An 18,956-nucleotide genomic window follows, 5' to 3' on the forward strand; every position below is an offset into this window, starting at 1 on the left:
AAAGGCTAAATTGATTTCCGTCTTACAGGGCATGGAGCTACTGCTTTTGGAAGAAAGAAATGAGAAGGGAATGGAGCTGGAAAGTTGAGAAGGAAAGAGTGGGCTAGAGCACTGTGTTAGTTTCCTAGTGTTTCTAATGAACAGGGTGGCTTAGAACAGCAGAATGTTGTTGCCTCGGGGTTTGAAGGCTGGCAGTCCAAAGTCAACATGTTGACAAGGCTGTGCTCCCTCTAAAGACAAAAGGAAAGGATCTATTTTAGATCTCTTTCCTTGGTTTCTCCCTTTGTCTGTCTTCTCCCTGTCATATAGGGTTAAGGCCCACTTAATGACCTCATTTTAACTTGATTACCTCTGGAAAGAGCCTATTTCTAAGTAAGGTCACATTCCAAGGTACTGTGGGTTAGAATCCCCAACCTCCTCATTTTCTTCACCTTTCTTTCACCTTTCCTTTCTTTTTCTTCTCTCTTTTATTTTTTAAGAAGGAATACATGATTTGGGTGGAAAGTATCAAAAGCAAAATAGTAAAAAAAAAAAGTCTCTCCCACCAGTATTCACCCTCTGCAGGCAGCTCCTTGTTACTCATTTCTTGTGTTTCTTTCAGGAGATATTCTGTGTACATACAGGTGGACAATGCATATTTTCTGGTGTTGTAACACAAGGATTATCTGCTACACACACTGTTTGATCTTGCTTTTTTCACTTAAATCTGTTGAGTAATTCCATGTCTGTTCATATGGAGCTACCTTATTCATTTGAATGATTGGATTGTCAGGAATACTATGCAGCCATTAAAAAGATGAAATCTTGCTATTTGTGACAACATAGGTGGATCTCAAGGATATTATGCCAAATGAAATGTCAGATAAGAGAAAGATAAATACCATGTGTTTTCCAGTTGTCTGTGGAATATAAAAACTAATAAACAAACAAAATAAACGACCAAACCGAAAACAACCAAAACACATAGGTATAGAGAACAGAGTATTGGTAATAGTGGTTACCAGATGGGAGGGGGCAGGGGAGCGAAATGGGTAAAGGGTCATCAACTATATGATGACAAATGGAAAAATAAATTTTTGGTAGTGAGCATGTTGTAGGGTGTACAGAGGTAGAAATACATTGCTGTCCATGTGAAACTTATAGAAGGTTTTAAAGTCATGTTACCTCAATTTAAAAAATATAAAAGTTAACCAAATCTGTCAAAAAAAGCAACATTGTAAATGTGTTAAGAAATTAATCCTGCTTTAATAAATCTTGATTCTCACTGCATAAATGAATGAATGAATGAATGATTGCCTTGTGTGGATGTTCTCTGCTGTATTTAACCAGGTCTTCATTGATTAACCTATTGGCTATTTCCATTCTTTTTTTTGTAAGCAATCCCACAAAGGCTCTTTTCTGTATATGTGATTACTAATTACTCCTGAGATTCTATATGTGTACAGTGTAAATCCTGTATCCAAAAGCATATGGATTTTAAGTTTTGTTAAATATTGCAAGTGCTCTTCATAAAGTTTGCACTAAATTACGTCGCCACCTGCAACATATAATAGTGCTTGATTCCTCCCATCTCCTTCAACACAGTATGTTATCAAACATTTAAATTTTCATTGATCTAAAAGATAAAAAATTTTTCTTACAGCTTTAATTTGCATTTTTAAATTATGAATAGGTTTGTGCATTTTGCATATTTTTAAAGAACTATTTGCATTTTCTATGAGGTGTCTTCTGCCTTTTGTTTTTCTATTGGGTTGTTGGTCTTTTTCTTATTTATTTGCAGAAGTTTTTATATTTTAAGAAAATTCACCCTTTTCTGTGGTAGGATTCAGAAATATTTCCTTCTGATTATTGTTTGATTTTTATCTTTTTTTGTGGTATAATTTTTCCATCAAGAAATGTTTTAAGTTTTATGTTGTCAGACACTGTTCCTTCCTGACTTAGAGCTGTGGTCTATTCTGAAAAGACTTCCCTATTCTGAGATTAACAATAATATACATTTAATATTTTTCAAGTTTTTTTGTGTTTTTGTTTTCACATATATTGTTTTATATTCTATGCAGATATTTGGGGTCTAAAGTTAGATTGCTCATTAATACCTTTAAAACCTACTGAACTGGGCGTGATACCACATTAAGACTGACTGAGGTAGTACTGCTTAAATGTGGATTTTTTCACATGCAAATATGTTCATAATGGGTTGTATAAAAGGTGTGAATGTATCAGTCTGTGTATTAAGGCATGCAAAAAGTGTAATTTTATTTTTCAGTAAGCTAATTCCCATTTTGAGCCTCATTCCCTAGTCTAACTTGGGTAAAGTTAGTCATTAGGGCGAAGACAGTTCAGAATCTTGTTTTCCCATTCCTTTCCTTCTACTCAATCTGGGCTGCCCTAGGTTCCATGTGACTGACTTCATGACACGTCTCGGTAACCACAGTGATGGTGTTAGGCTCACTCCTTCGTCAGTGGCCATCCGCCTCATTTTGTGAAGTGAAGCCCAATGCCCAATTCTGTATAATTAATTGAGCACAGTTATACCAAGGTGATGGCATCTTCTGGGACCACTGTTCCTTTCTGGTCATAAGGTTGTAAGAATCAAACTCTGTGATATTTCATCACAACTGTAGTTTCCTTCCAGGCCAATGACTCCTGGTGTCACTGTCTACCCGTTACCAGTCCCCTGCAAAGGCATTTGTCTCTTTCCCAGCCCATTTGCTCAGGGACTCATGAGAGTAATTTTAGGCCTAGGTGCACCTGAAGCCATCTCTGCACCTCTGTTGTCCCCTGGTAGCTTGGGGACCTACTTTAATGCTTGTCATCTTACAGAGCAATCATCAGGAAACTGGGGCACAGATCTCCTATATTCTCAGTATCTACCAACAGTTTGGGGTTTCTAATACTCCTCCCTGGAGCTAGTTCTGTGGGTGATAGAGAGGAGCTAGGGCTTTTCTTTTCATTGCTCTCCTCTATAGCATTACTTGGTCCAATAGCCCCAAATTTTTTATCTACACTTGAAGGATAAGGTGAAAACATAACTAGCTCAGCAAGCATTTTTCCTAAAAATTTCAGTATTGAACATGGACAATAGCTTTTTGAGACTTAAAAGTAAAACACTTGGTATCTATTTTCTGTGGTCTCATTGCTAGAAATTACTTTGGGGGCTATAAGAACCCCATGTTTATCTTTCTGGGCTTTACGGGAAGAATCTTCGGTTATCTAAAGAAATTCAATGAAGCGTGGAGGACAAAAGATAATTTGGTTAACATCTCCTAGTGTAAAGGTAAAATGTCAAAGAACAAAACGTTTATACACTATGTATCATTTTTATCTAGAATGGATAACCCAAAATATAAAATGACAAAATTTTTAAAGTAATATGATTATCCAGGGTGAAGAGATTATAAATGAATTTGACTTGTTTTAAAATTTATATATTTTATAAAGAAATGCACTTTCTTACTCATTTTATAAAAATGAAAAAAGTAATATATCAATACATAAATCCTTTAAGAAATTTTTGAAAATACACAAAAGCACAACACAGAAAATAAAATCATGCACAATTCCATACCTAAGGTATCGTTTCTTCAATGTTTTGGGTATAAATTTTTATTTTTATGTAGACCAACAAATTTATTTTATAATTGGAATTACTTTGTGTCTCCCTTTTTACAATCTTTTAAGCAGTAACAAGCAAATTATGAATGTTTTTGCATGTCAATGTTCTTTACAACACAAGTTGTTCAGTATTCTATAAAACAGATATACCATAAACATTTTAAATAGTCTTTTGTGGTACACTTAGATTTTTTCCAGTTTTTAAGTATTACACAAATAACTCTATGATGAAAATGCTTAATAAGGCCTTGATTATTTAACTCCTGTGTTTAAGTGCAAGTACATTAAAACAGCTGAAATAAATGTCTGGTCACTTACAGCCATATATCTACCTTGACCAACAAAAAGTCCCAATAAGCCAACTATATATACAATGTCTAGTTTGATCCTATGTGACTTTCCTAACATGCCATTAAGAGAATATATTTTAAAATTAGTCATACATATGTATATATATATATCTGAATATGGTGATATGCTGCATAAAATTTTAGCTACAGTGTAGTTAAATGTAATAGTTTCTACCAAAAATCTTGTTTTAGTTTGGAAAAGTTAATATGTAATGTTTCTCACAATAGCATAGTTCATAAAAATAAGCAGTTACATAAAAAAAAAATACCAGACTATGTATGAGTATAGTGGTTTTAGGCATAGCTCCCGAGGCTTAAATTCTCCTCTTGTTGAAAAGTGTGGTCCATTTTTCCCAACTTTCTCCCTGGTAGACATGTGACTGCTTCCACCAACAGAAGATGGTGGAAATGACGCTAGGCAACTTCTGAGGCAATAATACACAAAGGCCTCCTGGTTTTCAGCTTCCAGCTCGTCGCCTGGAACACTGGGCTGGCGTGGAGAAAGTGTTCTCTGAGCCCCTGGGCAGGAGAGGGTACCCATAGGCACTGGAACCTACAATCCTAGCTGAGCCATGCTCATCAGTGTGCCAGACAGGAAGGTAAAGAAGCCATCTTGGAAGTGAATCCTCCAGCCCCAGTTGTGACAGTCCCCAGGTGTTTGAATGGCCCCCAGTTGAGGCCTTAGACACTGTACAGCAGATGAACCATCCTGGCAGAGCCCTGAATTCCTCATATGCAGAACTGATTATTAAAATGGTGGTTTTTTAAGCCCCTAAGATTTGGGGGAGGTTTTTATCCAGCCTTAAATAATAGTGACAATGAAAAAATACATATTTTTTGCATTCTTTACATGGATTACACGTTCAACTCATTCAAAATGGCTTCAAGTAATTTAGGTACAGATTACAAAGATGTGAAGGCAGAATATACCCGTGATTTATCCCAGTGCAAATTATCTGATCCAACAAGAGTTAGCATTTTCATATTTTCATGCCTGTGTTATAATACAGATGCCATGCAGAGGAATAAATAGCCAGGTGTGTAATTCAGGTCTCTACAAGCTAGTTCAAGTTGATTCCCATTTGTGGACTCAAAGGGCAGGGAAAGGTCAGTAAAACCTACAGAGATTTTTCATTATTCCGAATAGATTTCTCCAGAAGAAAGTGAAAAGCACAACAGTCATCCATAGTAAAAGTAGTTTCCTGGAGTCACCTGCTACTTATGTAGAATGTCACCTAGAAAAGCTCAGACTTGGAACTATAAGGCAAGAAGGGGACATAGTGTTTTAGATTTAATATAATACTTCTGTAATTTGGGTGAGTAAAATGTGAACTGGCTAAGGCCAGGTTCTCAGTACAGTAAAGACAATGAAATGATCACTCTCTACCTGGTCCAAAGTAATTCAGTCCAAAAATGGTGGTAAGGGAGGGGAATTGGGAAGGCAGGTACCATAACAAAAATTTCTATTGAATGTCCTACGTATCCATTTTCCCCTGGACTTACACATTATTTTCTGTACCCCCAGATTCTGTGTATATATAATATTGTTGAGAAAGATTTCATTTTTGTTTTTATTACAGTAGCTGCAAATAATAACTTACAAGAAAGCAACTGGCTGAATGCTCAAGTGCTGCCTTATCAAGTTGGTCACCAGTCCTCTAACTGAGAACCCTGCAGGCTGAGTGAAGGGAAGCCCTGTAACAGCAACATCAAGACCAAAAAAGTGAAAGCAAGAACTATTCCGCACAAACCTGGACATTCCCTGTGAAAGATGACTGACTCCAGTGAAAGGTATGTAGAATAAATGGAGATTATGTTCATAAGGTAAAACATGACTTAAAAACTGTACTAAGATGTAGTTATGTTCAGCTTGTCAGGGAACCAGATGAAGACTGGAAGGAAAGTATCCATCACGTTGGCTGGAATGTTCAGCAGCAGCCCCTCCCCCGTAATTGTAGCCTGCATCCACTGACAACTGTATGGTTGGAAGGAAGATGCACAGGAGAGGAAAAATATCCATGACCCACATTTGCCTTCAATACCATAAAGGCATATTTACTGTGTTTGCCCTTTTTTATTAGATACAAACTCAAGAATGGGTCTGGACGATGGAGGGGAGAGAGCAAAGCCTTGGGAGCCAAGTAATAATGATGATGATACCAGCCTCACAGGGGAGTTATGAAAAATAAATGAAGTTAACAAACAGTGAGAGACCCTCACATTGAGGGATGTCACTTCCTCCCAAGTGCTTAATACCCCGGTGCCTTCCAGACATAGTCATACGTTTATTTGGTAATTATTTACTGAATAGTGTGCCACACCTTCCTCCAAGGAGTGATATACATTAATAAACAAAATAGATAAATACCCTTGCCCTTAGGGAGCTTACCATCTAAATTTTGATGAAAGTCTAAAATGTGAAAATAATTTGGGTCAAAACTATAAATGTATCCTGAGAGAAAAAGGGAGCTAATCACACTTCCCTCTAACCGTCCAGATCAGCTCTTCCTGGGGAATACGGAGCTTAAACACGCCCTACCGTTTATTACTAGAACTGTTTTTCTGATCTTAGTAAAACTTCTTGGGTAAAAATTCCTTCTACATAAGCTCGTTTTGGGTATTTTTAACAGATATTTTGGATAAGTTCAATCGTGTATGCGTCTGTTCAAGGCAATTGAACTAATAAAGTGTTACTATTTTTTTTAATTATTAAGATTCTCAGCCAAAGTGTAAGAAAAAAAATAAGGACAATATGCCCACTTAACACTGGGTCACTCTTATTTAAACACATACAGAATAGGCACTGTGCTAGAGTCTGTGAACACAAAGAACGCTTCCTGTTGTGGTAGGAATACGTATGCTAAAACCTGCCGTCACACAGATAAGTCTAGGGACCTAGAAGTCTAAGCATTCATTTTTCTCTGGGGCAGTGTGGTGGAGGAGATGGGGTCAGTGAGGACTGGAAGCCTTTGGAGACTAAATGGTGTTTTTCTTTAGGTCTTCATTCATAAGAGAAATTTGTCAGCTTCACATAGGGTGAGCCACTGAGAAATTTCCAGGCTGAAGCAGCAGCATGAGCAAAGCACAAGAGTATTAATTCAAACCTCCCAACGTCCCTGTGAGGCCGATTCAATTATCTCCATTGTATAAAAGAGGAAACAGACTCCAAGAGAGAGAGTTCTCCAGTCATACTGCTGAGAGAGGGTGTGCCAGCACTTTAATCCACTGGGGCCGACCTCAAATTATATTTTTTTTTCTCCACTATATTAAGCTGTGTCCCCATTCACAGAATGAGGACAGAAGGAAAACCATACATATATTAGGTGTCTAAAACTGCTATCATAGGTCAAAATTTGAACCTCTTTTATCAGGTATTGATTCATCACTTAACCTGACAGGATAGTAAACTCCTTTCTTAAAACCTCAGATGCAGATGGAACAATCACTGGGGCACTTGGCGTTAGATCAATGGTTTTGTGTGAAATACCAGAGTTTGCAACCTCAGGTACCTACAGCATAGAAGACAGAGTGGGGCAGGACCCAGAGTGGACGTGGACATGCACACTGCTACCCAGCCAGTGCTGATTGTTACCATACAGAATGGTACCCCCAGGGTGATTAGATCTGGTATTTTAAAGGGAGACCAGCAACATAGACTTTATTCGACATCATTGCATTTTAAACTTTTGGAAACCAATTCTCCTTTTTTTTTTTTTTTTTAATTTTCTTTAACATTCTAGTGACCAAACAAAACATTTCTGGGAGATATGACTGTGGGGTGTCTGTTGAGACTATCCAGATATTTAAATTGCTTTAGCAGGTAGTGGAGTGTAGTATTAAGGGGACAGAGATTGGAGGGAGCTTGGGAGTCCAGTGTAAGGGTTCTGTGAACATCTGTTGACTTGCCTTGCATTTATTTTATGAGTCTTCTAAGATATCTGGCACCTTTCTGCTGTTGTCCTGGGTTGAATTAAATCATCTTTCTTGGCATTTAAAAGAGGGTCCTGTGCTTCCTGATTGGTCTCTTGGGGCCCCTCTTGTCTCCCAGTCATTGTGATGGATCCTTAGTCCTGCACCTTTGGCATGAACGGGTGACAAATAAGTTTTCCGGTTAAGTTCTGTGGTGACCCTGACAAATGGCAGAGGCACAGGGGCCACTCTGGAGTGACCATGGTGGCAGATTTGGTTGCAGCTGCCCTTGTGATAGAGCCTGTCTCCTGCTGCCTTCAACGATGACTGCAGAAGAACCGTAAATTACAGCCATCATATAAACATGCGGTAAATCTTAAGTTTGTAACCAAACAACACCCCCAAAGTTGCCTTGAAGTACGTAGACCAGAAAGCTATATGATTTGTGCTGTGAATTTTCAATTAAACAAAAGAAAGTGATCAAGAATCATCAGAGATTGTGTAATATATGTAATATGCTCTTCATTCATACAAACTTTATAACCTAAAGAACTCATGAGGGTAAAGGTTCCAAGACAAATTTCTGAATGATTGGGCCTGTCCTTGTTATGGCTGAAACCAGCTCCAGTTAGATTTAGTTACATAAAACCAACACACACCCAGCTGTTACTCACATAGCACCTTCAGTGTACCAGAAACAGAGGCTGTTTAGGTATTTAATTTTCAGAATAATGAAGTAGTGTCTTAGTCCCTTGGGGCTATTGTAACAAAATGCCACGGGTTATAAATAGCAGAAATTTATTTCTCACAGTTCTAGAGGCTGGGAAGTCCATGATCAAGGTGCCAAATGGTCAGATTCTGGTGAAGGCCCTCTTCCTGGTTCATAGCCAGCACCTTCTTGCTGTGTCCTTGCTGAAGGAGTGAGGGAGCTCAGTGGGATCTCTTCTCAGAGAAGAGGTTTCTTCCCATTTATGGGAGCTGTATTCTCATGACCTGGTCACCTCCCAAAGGCCTCACCTTCTATCACCATCACACTGGGTATGAGGATCCCAACGTGAATTTGGGGAGGACACAGACATTCATACCATAGCAAGTAGGTAGTATAAATATTCCTGCTTTAAGGAGAGGAAATGAGGCAGAGCGAGGCTAAATGATTCGCTTAAGGTTACATAGTCAGGAAATAACAGAACTAGGATTTGAACTTAAGTCACCTGGATTCCAGAGCCGTTCTGTGCTATGTGTGTACTGCAGTATGTTATTTGTAACATTCTTTGATGAAACCAACCTCTCATACAGAACAGAATGACACCCATGACAATGGGTGACAGCTTTGAATACTGTATGGTCAAAATAGATGAAATACTTAGGAGTGAATAAAGACATCCTCACACCAGGGAGTTTGACACTTTAGTACTCCTTTAGGGAAGGCTGTGAAAATTAGTGATTGCTAGGTCCAGGCTGCTCTGACTTGAAACTATCTGTGTGGCAGACAAGTTACATACTCTTGTGCAAAATGACAGATAAAAGTGCCTATTTCAACTTGTAAGTGTTGACCCAGAGAGAACCTGTATAGCTCTTAAAACAGGCCCAACCCATAGTGAATACTCAATAAATATTAGCTATTAGTCATTCAGTCACTTATTTATTCCTAAAATAAGTTATGCGTATTCCTCTGTTAAACATCGCAAGGTCCACAATATGTCTGACATTGAACTTGGACAGTGGAGGATGCATATACGAGGAAAGCAGTAGGTATATACTCCGGCAGAAGAGACCGCCGCATAGGTAAAGACTGTTCCACTCTGTGATAAATGCCATGGTAGGGGTATGTCCAAGCAATGTGGGAACAGTGTGAAAAGAGCGATCAGTTCCATCTAGAACGTTGGAAAGGGTTTCACAGTGGAGTGACGTAAGAGCTACACCTTGTGGGCTGCATGACTGTTCTCTAGAAATACCAGTCTGGGCCACAATGTGGGACGTGAACGTGTTCTGTGTCTCAGAGGAAGTGGTGAGTGGACTGATCTCTATACATGCAAAAGACTCACCAGCCAAACTACCCTAAGTCTCTTTGGTGGCTCCTGGCTGCACTGAATACCTTTTTTTTTTTTTTTTTCCAGAAAAATTGAGCGGATGGTACAGAGAGTTCCCAGACACACCCTCTCCCCTGAACCTTATATGCTATAAAAACACTCCATGGGCAATTTCGATACAACATTCTTGGCTAAAATCTAGAATGTAGGAACAGTGTGCTTTCAGTGTGGAGGGTACAGGGAGTGGAAGAAAGAGGATGAGTGAGATGAAGAGGAGACACAGTCAAGGTCAGATGTCAACGAGCCCTATTAGGCTCTGCCAAGGAGATCTGACTTAAACCTGAAGATGGTCGGCAGCCACTGAAACGTTTGAGGCAGGGAAGTGTGGAGTGTGGGTATAAACTGGAAGAGGTGAAAGCCATGAAAGTGAGGTGAGACAGTGCTGAACAAGCTCAGGCAAGAGATGATTAGGGTGGGAGCTGGAGCTGACGGCCGTGCTGGGCCCATAGGAGACAATGACCACCTCAGTGAGAGGGGACCATGGGGCTGCTGAGAGGGGGCGGGGCTATTGGAAATGCTTGATAGCTTGAGGAGGATGCTTTAGTCCTCATGAAACTGGGAAACTGAAGACTCTATCTCGCTCTGTCCCCTCCCCTCCCCTCCCCCCCACTTCTTTCTCTCTACCTCACAGTGTTGCTGCCTCCCCTCTATTTCTGCCTTAGTTTCTTCTCTTTTCTGCCAGTTCCCTCATAAATGCAGCTCCATCACACAGAATGGCTGTCCCAACCCTAATTCTATTAAGACCTGTCTGTTCTGATGATCCTCTCCCATAGCTGCTGTCACATTTCCGAAGGGGAGCTAACCAAATAGTTTACTTCATCCTTCCACGCTAGGCCAGCCCCAGCCAGCCTACGGATTGGCTCTCTGGAGTGAGATAACCTCCCCTAGTGGGTTCACCTCGCTGACGGGGGGAAGGGAAGTAGTCAGATGGTGCAGAGCATGGATGCTTTGACAGGGGGACAGTGGGAGGGCAGGTACCATAAATATGCCTAGTAAAACTGGACAGCATAAAGTGATTGATTAAATGGGAAGGAAAAGGACTACAAAGCAAAATATGTTACATGCCACAAGAGAGATAAATAATTGCCGTGGAGGCTGCAACAACAGAGGGGTCAAATCTGGTTGGACTGACCTTCCTTAAAAGCGTTTCAATGAGCAGCAACTTATGGGGAGGGCTGCATTCATTGTCTATTGCTGCTGTAACGAATTACCACAAACTTAGTAGCTTAAAACAACAGAAATATACTTTCTAACACTTTTGAATGTCAGAAGTCCTACAAGAGTCTCACAGGCTAAAATCAAGGTGTCAGTAGGGCTGCATTTATTTCTGTGGTCTCCAGGGGAGAATCCATTTCCTGGCTTTTGCCAGCTTCTAGAAGTTGCCCCTCTTCTTGACTTGTGGATCCCTGCCTTGGTCCTCAAAGTAGCCATTGTGTATTCTTGCCACATCGCATCACTGACCTCTTCTTCTGCCTCTCTCTTCCACATTTTAAGGTCTCTGTGGTTCCACTGAGTTGGTCTGATAAATTAGCCTTATCTTTCTGTTTTAAGGCCAGCTGGTTAGCAACCTTAATTCTGTCTGCTACCTTAATTCCCCTTTGTCATACAACACAACATGTTTACAGTTTCTGGGAGTTAGGATGTAACCTTCACAGGGATGATGGGGCACTGTTCTCCCTACTATAGGGCAGTTTCAGATGGTCATGAGAAAAGTAGAGAAGCAGGAGGGTGAAGAGTCTTTAGAAGTGGGAGTGGTCTGATTTGGCTGAAGCTTAGAATCTACGAAGAGAATTATTAAGTGACAGAATGGTAGCCTGCGGTCACACTGTTACCAGTCTTTGTCCTTTTCCATTCTATAAGCTGTGCAGTTTTATTTCATTGCAGTTTTAATTTGCACTTCCTAGATGACTAATGATGTTGAGCAAGTATTCATATGCTTATTGGCATCTTCAGATACATATATTTTTTGTCAAGTGTTGGGGTCTATATATTTTGGAAGGTTTTGAACATCGTGTTGCCGGTGATAGAATTTGCTTTGTAGTTGGTAAGGATGGGGATCCACTGAGGGTTTTAAAGGAAGGGACTGAGATAATAGCACATGCTTTAGGAAGATAAATTTGACATATCAAATGTATAAATCTATAAAAATTAAAAAATACATATATGTGTGTGTATATATATGGGGGGGGGGCAGTGGAGAATTCGGGTGAGATCAATTCAGGTAAAAGGTTTGTAAAATAGTCCATGCCAGAAAGAATTAGAATGTGATCTGAAGATGTGACTGTGGAAGACTCCCCAAGAAAACAGAAATTATTATGTGGGGTGGCCATAGGTTAGTGGTTAAGCTACTGTGTAGTCAACCTGCCTGGGCTTTTTCCAGGTATTATAAAAAAGTTTTTAAAAGATTTTAAAGACAATAGCCCCTGAGGTGTACTTTCATCTTTGGAAGCAATTGTTCGATCATGCACACATCCAGGGCACCTTAGTGAGGGAGGTGATGTGAAGGAGATGACCTCACCCCAGGGTCCTTGGAGTTGGGTGGACCACTGCAGTGGGACCTAAGTGAGGCTATCAAAATTAGGAAAGAGGCATCAAGCCATAAAACTGTGTTGAAATGATATTAGAACAATAGGGGCTGGAGTGGCCCTCTAGAAGCCAGAGCAAGGCAAGTGAAGGAAAGAAGCAGCAAGCCAAGTGAGGGGAGATGGTTTGGATAATTCTGGGGACAGGGTGTGAATGCCTGTGGCATATCTTTTATATACCTCCTAGTGTGGCTTTTCCTGGGGCCTTAAAAAGGCCAGAGTGATGGGACCATGATGGAGGTTGACTGGCTTGCTGCAGGGAGGTTGTTTTCTTAGTTCGTGGCCAGTTTGAGCAAATGTGTCAACTCCTAACTGTGTAGGTTCCATTAGATGGATGCTTTCGGATAAAGCGGTAGCTGTCCATCTCTAAAGGAAGAGTTTGTGCCCCTCCTTCCCTGCTATGGGGGGTCCCCAAGCTCTTTGCACTGACACCTGATATTGGTAGGGAAGAGTGTAATCACTTAGTCTAGGCTTCCATCCTGGAGGGCGCTGTCACATTTTTCTGCAGTGAAGCCGTCACACAGCTGAGGCTCAGGGCTTTGCCCAGGGTCACGCTGTGCGACAAGGTTACAGTAGGGTTAGAATTTACCGTGTGTGCCCAACTCTCGGTTTGGTTCACTGGTTCACTCTGCTTGTAATCGTGGCAGCCCACGGAAACAAAAATCAAGAAAATACGATGCCAGACAGTAGCCAGAGACTTCAGAGGTGCCTACTAATTTATTCTCAGTGTGTCTCTTAGAAGTAGCATCATGTCAGAGAGGTGGGCCCTTGCTCTCTTCTGGACTGAAGATTAAAACTCAGCCACTTTAGGCATTTAACTTCCCCCACTTCCACTGCCTTATTTTTTTAATTTGTGGGGTCCATGTGCAAAGGGTTCCCCATTTCTGTCTCTGTTGTACACTCTTGTACTCCACGAGTGAGTTTGAAAACTGGTACAACTCTCCTGGAGGGCAGTTTGGCAGTACTGTTTAAATGTCTTTAAAATGAAATCTGACCCCAGAATTGCACTTTAAGGATAGACTATAAGTACATAAGATGGTCATAAGGTCTTATGCACAAATGTGTGTATCCTAGCATCATCTTTAATAGTAAAATTGAGAAACAACCTCAGTGTCCAACAACAGTTGAACGGTTAAATAAAATGTGGTTAAAACTGCCGAATGGAACTGTATACAGCCATCCAAAATAATAAGGCAGAAGAGGAGGAGCCCATGGGCCAAATTAGCCCACTGCCTATATTGGTAAATAAAGCTTGATGGGAACACAACTGCACCTGTTCATATGTCTATTGTCAGTGGCTGATTGGTGAGTCACACCAGCAGAGTTGAGTAGTGACCAAGACCAAAAGATTATCTTTTATGTATCTTACTATCCTTTTAATATTTATTCAAGTTTTTCCCTTGCCCCTGGACTGCAACGAGATTTTTGATCACCATCAGGATGAAATCTTACAATTACTTTAGGTTACGATGCACAATGTTGACTCAAAACCAAGAAGATCCCATCTAATATATTAATCAGTGCTTCCAGCTTAATGACAAGAATTCTCCATTCCTCATTTAGCTAGAGAGCTAGGAACAGTTATAGTTGGGCTGCCTACAGCCAGCACTGGGAGGTCCAGACTCTCTTTCCTCACTTCTAACTCCCACCCTTGCTTCTCCATCTTGCTTACCACGAGGAGGCTGCAAAAAGTTCCAAAGGACAGGAAGGATGGAAAGGAAGGAAGTTATTCTTACATAACTGATGCTTTTATAAGATGGCCTCACTGTTTCTGGGAGGGGCAGACTCACTCTCTGTTGGGGACTTGTGTGTTTTGTTTCTTTCTAGAGTCCAAATTTGTTGCATATCTGTGATGTAGCCAGCCTGTTTTCCTCCAGCCTCTACCTCTGGCTTTTCTCCTGGTCCTCCATGTAAATGCTCTCTCTTGGTCCCCTACCTTTTCTAGGCTGTCCTCTTGGGCAGGATTTAAAATGTTTCAAGTGCAGCTTAATCTCCAGGGTGTTCCACTGTAAATATCCATGCATATTTCAGCTTAACACCCTCTGGACATGCAGCTGACCCCATTGTGGCAATAATTCTTTTTGCTTCACTAGCTGAACAGCTGGATGACTCATCTCTGCCTTCTAGATTTTCCAGGTGGACGTCAGACATCGGTACCCTTTATTCACCAAACTCCTGCATAAACATAGCAAGGCTTGAAGTTTTCTTGAAAACCTTTCTCACATACAGAAGGTGAAAGACAGCTCCTCCTCCCCACTGTGAAAGTCAGTGAGATGGTGAGAATGACAGCAGAGGCCACTCCGAACAAGTCCTTCTCAGAAATTCTCCAGCTGCCTTTTCTTTGTGGGCGAGTCATCTTGATAAGTTTCCTCCATCTTGGTTCTCTCTCACTGGCAGCTTAATGGATGGTTCCTGTTTCCTCTTTTCTATATTTTTAATGGACATATATTATATAAATGACAAGAAAAAAATACTTAAAATTTCTGTTTCAGTTTCTATCTGTTCTGTTCTTTGAGTCTTTGAGCATCTTTTATTCTGTGTTCACATCCATACAATGGGCTCAAAAGTATAGCACCATTACAAAAGGTGTAGCAGTTATTGGTTTATTTAGCTTAAAAGATAGGCAAGATCTACTGAACAAAGGAGGTTTCATTCAGAAACATACAATCTTTATTTCCTATATTTTTAACAGCACAGAACTAATTTTTTTAAAAAAAATTCCTGGTGAAGAGAAGGATCAGCCTCAACTGGGAAGACCATCCTTTTAACTTTCCACTTGCTTCAAACTCAAGCTCATTACCCAAACAGCACCTTTAACGAAGAAAAGCTGACACAAGAAACTGGACACAGTCTGTGTTTCGCGTGCTCTGAGGAGAGAACAGTAAGTAAGGTGCTCTGCTCGGCTCAATAATCTGCACCACAGGAAAGCCATACTTCCAAGGGCAGGCAATATGTCTGCAGCATCCTCCTGGAGGAAGGAGGGCCAGCAGCTCATCTTTATGGCTTGAGGCTTGAAAGCTGCTTAACTGGGCGGAACGCCACCTCCTTGCCATCAAAGCTGTCCACCTGGCAGTGAATCTCAATGAGACAGCTGACTGGCTCAGCAGACGAGTTGCCTTGCCAAGGGGATGAGAGCTTAACCAGAAGGTCTTTCAGGAAGTCTGTGTAGGGTGTGGGGGATGAAGAGGAAGGGAAGGAGGCGGATGAGAAGGAATAGCTGTTCCTCGGTCACTCAGACCATTTTCCAGGTTGTCTGTGCCCTTAACTCATTTTGCCCTAAATTCTGTCAGAGTCTGATTTTGAATTCTGATATTAACATCACACACTCGTTGAGAGCCCTTTGTGAATAATGCATCGAAGTGGATTCAGTTCAAAAAATAAAACTAAAAAATAGACCTTAAATATATATATATATATTTTTTTTATATAAATATTTTTATATATATATATTTCACTTGAAAATTACCAATACAAACAAGACTATGACACAGAGGGCATGAAGCTATTAGTTTTTAAGATACAGAGTTAAAAAACTGTCTCAGTGGTTGTTTTCCACCGAAGGATTAGAATTGTAAGCCTGATCTTTACAGTAGGCCTTCTCCGCCAGTACTTGCAGTGCGCCAGCACCGTGCGCAGCCCTTCACACACGTGTTCTCGTCTCCCACCCTTCAGAGCCTCTGGGTGAGGCTTCCTAGGTTCACTTGCAGGTAGGAGAAATGACTCATAGAGGTTGTGTGAATTACCACAGGTGTACGGTGAGTAAGTGGCAGAACAAAGGTTCAGTCCCGAGTTTCTCCCCTTCCAAAGCCCAGATTCACATCCATCCGGCCTATTATACAAAATTCATTTTAAAAGACAGTGTTTTATCACATACACGAACAACCAGGGCTGCAGAGAGAGGATTGTGTGAACACATATGTGGGACATGGGGATAGCCCACCAAAACCCTCCCATTTACCCTTCCTTGTCCCTCTGGACCTGAACGTCTGTGCCTGTCACAGAATCTCTGCTGTGCCCGACAGTCAGGAGAACCCCGGTGTCCCTTGAGAGGCTTCTGCTGGTGAATACCCCTTTCCCTCTGGTGGGGGTAGAGGAGGAAGGCAGGAATCAGCGAAACCTGAACATGATCTTCAGAGAGCCCGGTTTTCTACCTCTGGCTTTGGGTTGTGACCAGACATTTCCTCCTCTGTCCTTAGTGACGATGGAAAATTATTCCATTATTTAGGTCAAAATATATGTTTGTGTGTACCTATTATGTATGTATGTATATATATAGCACTACTTCCCTTGTGTTTTAAAGTGACGCCTTTGATTCTCTTTGAATTAGATAAGGTAGAACAAAAGAAAACTAATAAGATGAAAAGTACAGAATTTCTGTATGGAGTCTCCTAAAACAGAGCCTCCTCAGACTCGCTGGCTTTTTGGAAACAGTATTTGGAAACTGCTTAATAGATCAGAGCACCAGGCTGAGTTTGACCCCCAGATGTGTGATGTGGAGCAAGTTATAAGACTGAAGTCTCGATTTCCTCATCTGTAAATGGGAGGGTAGTAGGACTTACCTCCAAGGTCTGTTGTGAAAAAATCAAGACGTATTCTATTTACAGTGCTTATCATGATAACGTTGCCCATGGCCGATACTCAGCAACGTCATCAGCTCGTAAGTGGTCTTAACTGAGCTTGAGTGTTGCTCTGTTCTTGAGAATTGGGGGGAAAAAAACAAGAAAAACGAAAACCTTGGTCTAGGCTAAAAAGCCATATTCAGGAAAGGATTGATGTTTTTATTCACTTCATCATGGAGGAATGAGTAGGAAAGAACTGACCCTTTCCCTCCCAGGACCAGGTTAAGGATCCACTCTGGGTGCCCCTATAGCACCTTGGTCTGGCTGATATCGTGGTAGTTGCCACACTGTCCTCAAAGGCCCTGTTCAGTCCTGTAAACCTTCATTCCCTTGAGGGCAGGATCTCTATTTCATCCCTTTATCCCCCACACCTACAAGTACTTGAAACAGGGTCTCTGTAACACAAGTCTACTGGGAGAGTTAATTAGAATTAATGAGATAACATAGGTGACAATATCAAGGTTTTGGTAATGTTATTTACTCTCTGGATGTTACTGTAAAATGCTGTAATGTCCATGACACACAACTATTCCCACTGTTTCTGTTTAATTACTAGTGAAGAAAAAGCTACTCAACCCTTTGCTAAATAAAAGGCTGAGGGACATCATCTCACACCAGGGCTTTGCTAAATAAATAGTTCCACCTAAAAAAAGTTTTTTTTCATACCAAACGAAGTGCATGCCAGTTTTAAGAGATGAAACTAGGTGTGTCATCACCATAAAGACCCCATCCAGAAGTCCTTTCTGGTGACTGTCCATGAGACTCACAAGAATTTCTACGCTGATTTCATCTGGGAGGAGTGGCAGGAACCCCATGTGGTGAATACTTGTTCCGTGATGATGACACTAGAAAGGGGGGACATCTTTACTGTGGATTCTTTGCAGTTTGCAACACAGATCTCCAGGCTTTCTTGTCGGGCTTACCCAGCCTCCCCTAGGCTGCAGATGGGTGAGGGAAACGGCCGCTGCTCTGAAATGAGGGGAGGACGGCAAAATGAGCCAAGGCTTTGTGTCTGCTCATTACAGGCGCAACAGTTATGCAAACTAAGAACCCAACATTTTACTAAACCGATGCCAAAAATCTTGTCCCACATGAAAACAAATGTTTGAATCTGCAGAGAGCCTATGTAGAATAAAATCAATATGGTCTTGTTGGAAGACATGTCTTTTGATGAAACTGGTGCTTAAAAATGCCTTGGACGTTTATTTTGAATGAGCCTTATCTAATAGCAAATTGGATATGCATTTTCTCTCTATTAGAGACGGAATTCTGGAAAATGTCCTCTTTCTCCCTTCAAAAATTCTGTTGAAGACATAGAAAACAAACTTATGGTTACCAGGGTGAAAAGAGGGTGGGAAGGGATAAACTGGGAGTTTGAGATTTGCAGATACTAACTCCTATATATAAAATAAACAACAATGTCCTACTGTATAGCACAGGGAACTCTGTGAAATATCTTTGTGTAACCTGTAATGAAAAAGAATATGAAAAGGAATATATGTATGTGTATGTATGACTGAAACATTATGCTGTACACCAGAAGTTGATACAACATTGTAAAGTGGTTATATTTCAATTTTTTAAAAAGAGGGAAAAATTCTTCTAACTTTAAAGAAACTCCAGCTATTGCTATTTTCATCATGGAAGATAATTATAGTTTTCTCTAAGTAAATACATAAATTCTGGAAAATAAACTGTTGAGAAGGGACATAAAGGTGGCAGGGATAAGCATTATGTCCTAGGCACTTCTCTTACAAGGGGGATGGTTATTTTGTGTGCCTCTTTTAGAGA

At 40.7% G+C, this 18,956-nt stretch overlaps 1 long non-coding RNA gene across 1 annotated transcript in view; it reads left to right on the forward strand.

The window, feature by feature from the left end:
• LOC116663106 overlaps nt 1–14,976 on the forward strand; it is a 227,151-nt gene extending 212,175 nt beyond the window's left edge. The window contains exons 3-4 of the long non-coding RNA XR_004319158.1: nt 5,546–5,756; nt 14,674–14,976. This is a non-coding gene — a long non-coding RNA (uncharacterized LOC116663106). The remainder of the gene's footprint in view (nt 1–5,545; nt 5,757–14,673) is intronic.
• Nucleotides 14,977–18,956: the final 3,980 nt, after the last annotated feature.

Source organism: Camelus ferus, chromosome 4 (assembly GCF_009834535.1).
Source record: "Camelus ferus isolate YT-003-E chromosome 4, BCGSAC_Cfer_1.0, whole genome shotgun sequence".
Lineage (NCBI taxonomy): Eukaryota > Metazoa > Chordata > Mammalia > Artiodactyla > Camelidae > Camelus > Camelus ferus.